Source organism: Apteryx mantelli, chromosome 1, assembly GCF_036417845.1.
Source record: "Apteryx mantelli isolate bAptMan1 chromosome 1, bAptMan1.hap1, whole genome shotgun sequence".
In the NCBI taxonomy this organism is placed as follows: Eukaryota; Metazoa; Chordata; class Aves; order Apterygiformes; family Apterygidae; genus Apteryx; species Apteryx mantelli.
Window position 1 is genome coordinate 128,314,696 of NC_089978.1, and position 4,721 is coordinate 128,319,416.

A 4,721-nucleotide genomic window follows, 5' to 3' on the forward strand; every position below is an offset into this window, starting at 1 on the left:
GTTTGCCCATGTTTTAAGCTTGATTTACTTTTGGTCACCAGCACATCAAAAGGACTTGTGGGCAAAAGCCATGTGAGGGGGATCATGAATCATCCATGTTCCTGTATAATGTTGGCAAAACACTCTGTGCAGCACCGTCAACAATATAATTCCCAAAGCTAAGCAGTACCTCTGGGAGGTATTGATATTTAAATGTTAAATGAAAAGTACGTAAAGAGAAACAAAAGTAGTACTTTTCAACATTAAAAGCAGGTCCCCATCTTCTAACTTGGGAAAAAGATTGTTGTCTGTTCTGACACACAGTAATTATGGCCCCGTTTCTTGCTTTGCTACATATGAAGACATACTGAAAGAGCCACACTGTAAAATGCTGCCCTACTAAAGACAGACCTTTAAGACTAACTGGTATTGCCAGTTTTATAGCAGAAAAACTTAGGCCAAGTCTAAGAAGTCAAGAACATATGGATCTTTGAACAGTTGTAAGTGGTGATCTTCAACTTTGTGCAGATTACAGAATAGTACCAATCACAAACTTGATCCTACTTTATCACAAATACTTATATTGGGTCCTAAATGCTATCAGGCAGCCATATTCTGATGGCTGCCATCAGTTTTAACAATTGAAGAAAGAAGAGAAGAAAGGCATAGAGCAGTTATTGAATTGGTTGCTAATAATGCCCACAGATCTCTCCCCCCCGCCCTTGGCACGTGTGGGCACACACACACATACACACACACACGCACAGATCAATGCACAATGTGTCCAGCAAGCATACTTTGTTTAGTGCAGGGCGAAAGGAATTTTAAGGGCAAACAGGGAGTTAATTATTGATCAGCAGTAAACACGTGCTTCCGAATGTAGTTAAAAGATATAGGGGGCACTTACCAAATCTACCAGGCACAACTCAGAACAGAAGCCATCAGATAAATATCTCCACTTCTGCAAGAATGCACTAAAGCCAAGAAAGATTAATTTGTGAAATGGCTCCTTTTAGAAGTTTAAAGCAGATGTATCATGTTAAAAACCACACAAGCAGGGAAAAACAATGGATGGCAGAGAAACTCTTAAGCTTTCTTTCAGCTAACAACCTATTCAAAAGGAGAATCTATGCAGATTTTCTATTTGATGGCAGTACAAGTAAGAACACATTCTGCATAATTCAAAAATGAAGGCAGGCAACACAGCTTGCGCAGTCATACACATTACTTCAAGACAGTAAAAAATGTAGAGTACCAGCATTTTAGACTGGTCTGATGCTAAACGCTTCAGAAGATAGAGCATCATATTGATTGAAGCTGAAATACATTCAGGTTTTCTAAACGTGCTTTCCTTAGGAGAAAAACAAAGAGTCCTTGATTGGAGTTGAGTGTTTCAGAGAAAAATAAAAATAAGAATTTTGTAAATATTGCAAAAATTAACTTAAATGATTTAACAAGTTTATCTAATACCACTGGCTTTTGATCTGAACGTTTTTTTATTTTAAGGAAGAAAAGGAGAGAAGGTTAAATCAACTTCCTTTCCTCAAAAACTACATTAATAACATTTGACTCAATTTTGGGTTGTCTCAAAACAAGACCTTTTTCACTTTCTCAATTTTGCCAAAAAAATTCCAGTGTGACTCCACATTGAATTTTGCTCCTGTTCTACACCATACTCATGTTTTCTGTGTTCCATTTTGACTTCTATACCAAGAAAATCCTTTATTTGCCCAGGCTTATAACCGACATGCTAAATACAGAGGTGTTGCTATGATCAACTACCCTCACGCTAAGTCAGTCTAGCAACAGATTTAACTAGGCAGTCTTTCTACAGAGAATAAAAACAGTAATATCATCAGTGTCCACAATATGATGTAAACCAGATGGCACACAATTGCAGTAGTTTGCAACTCTAAAGATTGATATCTTTTTACCATAAAGCCTTTGTTGGGCCTGAGAGTAGATTATCAAAAAAGTGAGCCTGCTATAAATTAATTATATGCATATACACATCCAATAGCAGGTATAATACTTCATGAGTGAATCAACTTTTTCTTCTTTCATACGGTTTCATGTTCTACACCTAGACGTCCTTAAAAAAAACCAACAGTAGAACAATTCTTATTCAGTTACTAGCAAATAAGATTGTTTTTAGATAGAGGAAGAAATGAAATGAATAAGCTATAAGCCTAAAAAGACACTAAATTACATCTTTCCCTATGGACCTTACAACACCCAAACAAAAATCAAGGCATTTGGTTCTTTAGCAACTGATCAGGCCATTCATTGGTAAGCTAATTAAACAAGCTCTGCTTTTCCACACCTAAAAAGGCAGCAACAGAAGGACAAATTGGAAATTACCCTCATTCTTTAACATTATTTCCATCCTTCATTATTTATGGTTGAGACTTGGAATAGAGTTTCAGAAATCTAAATACAGAAATGATCGTGTGTTGAAGTTACTGCTTTGTAATTTTTGGTTCTTATGTTTACTTTTCACTGGAAATTTGAGGGTTTTTTATATTTCTGAAGCATTTCACGTAAACTGAGAGCTAGCCTGGCAGTACAGCTTGTGATGGTCATTCTAATCTCTGTAAGGCTACCCCCTTTGCGTCATAACACATTTCCTATGGCAAATCTTTGATGCAGACTCAGTAAAATCAAAATTTCACCTTGGTCTTCACTGCAGCACCTATAAACTAAATTGTACTCAGAAAAGTTTAAGATGAAGGGATAGCTATTTAGAAGGCAAGTAAAGAGCCATGAGAATGGTAAGATGTACAGTAGGAAAGGAGCTCCAGCAAAGCAGGACTCCTCAAGAGCCATTCTGAGGTAGAGCCAAAATTCAGACAATTAATGAGAATATAGGATTTGCTAGAAGCTATAACTGAGGTTACTATGTTTGCATATGTTTAAGGCAGTTTCTACAGCAGCAACCTTCACTTCTAACAGTCCCAAACAAGAAAAGGATGTACGTACACACTGCAGGTGCACCCAGGCCAACTTTGTTAGCTCAGGTACAGCCAATAGTACATCCAGCCATGCAGAGCAACACACACATTAGTCACCAAGCATCCACTCATTTTCATGTGTTGGTCAGGTTTTGTGATACCTGTGGCAATCACAACACAAGTGTACTGTAAGACGTTAAATACCGTGGTGCTGATGGAAGCCATGGGCTAGCTCTGCTGCCCCTGTTTTTTATGCTAGGGTCAGAGAAAAAGGCCTTCTCCAGTTAAAAATGTATAATCATGCCACTTACTTCCATCAATAGACTGACATGAAAGATGAATGTCATATTTGCTGTCTCCAGCATACCCTGGAGACCAGTGAAAGACCAACATTCACCTTCCTAAAGGAGAAAGATAGACAGCTTTTAGGGAAGAGGCTTCAAAAAATTCTGACAGAACAGAGAAAAAAAAACCCAAACGTCAATGCTGGTTATTTTAAGATTCAAACTCCCCCTTTCTCCTCACCCTCCCTCCTGTCAAACCCTATTTGCTGGGTGGAGGGCAGCTACTTCCTTCCTGTCCTTCAAAAAAAGGACAGAATGTCTTTGAAATGTGTCTGAAAGGAAAATTTTATTGCATGACTCAGCGGGTGTAGTTAAGTTCTAACAGGTTTCAGCTGGTGTTACTCTTCACTTAAGCAATGCTTGCACAAGATATTATCCAAAAAGAAGGAAGCCAAGATGGGTATCAAAAGAAAGCAAGCTGATTTAAGTATAGTAGCTGGAACTTGACTGTAAACTCATAAGAAAGAGCACAGTACAGAGGACAGCCAACACAGGGACCAGTTGTGTCAACCTTTCTATCCAAAAGTAAATTCAGACAGTACTATACACCTGACTTCACAGATTACCTTTTAGAATGCAAGTTGGATGTTTGGGAGACAAAGATGCTGCCCTGAAAGCTGAGCAGAGTTCCTTAAATGAACTTAATATGGTAGTCTTGATTTCATTAACGAAAAATGGTTGTTTTTACAGAGTGTGTTTGTGCGGGAGGGGAGGGGAAGGTGGCTGCCAGTGTTCTCAGAAAGTAGAGGCTAAAGCCTGGATCCGTCTGCAATATCTGAATTCATAAATGGCTCCATGTATAATTACCTAAATATGGAAGCAGTGCTATAAAATTATCAATTAAGGTAGCTGAGGTAGAGACAAGTGATCATGACTGAACCCAGCTCTAGCATGGCAGTCTTCTCTCCCATTGAACCTGCAATTGTGTCAGAAAACTGTTCTTGCCTTTATTATAAGCTGAACAGACTACATATTAGTATTCCTCCTTTGTTTCCCCAAAAAGTCATCTCAAAACACTGCAGATTTACACTTATGTTTGAGCAAGATCTTTCAAAGACTGGTTAGTTGCAGCTAGTTTAGTTTAACATGCAGTTAAGTTTTCATGACATATAATTATCAATTCTTCTCTTCGAGTTCTCAAAGCTTGTATCCAGTTAGAGGGAAACATACTGTTCATAACTAGGAAAAAAGTTAGCTCACACACAAATTTAAAATTGGGGGGGGAAGGGGGAGAAATCACATATTCAGGAATCATCTTAGTAACGAAGCCAAAGCATTAGGCTTCTACTCAAAAGCATATTTTAACTTCTGATAAAGAGAAACTATAGTCTTCTACTGAAAGGAAGCTGACAGAACTACTGAGAAAAAAATTCCACCTCCTAGTGCAGTATGTGTATAGGAATGAAAGTGATTTATTTATTACACACAAAGGTTTTTATTAAAAGGC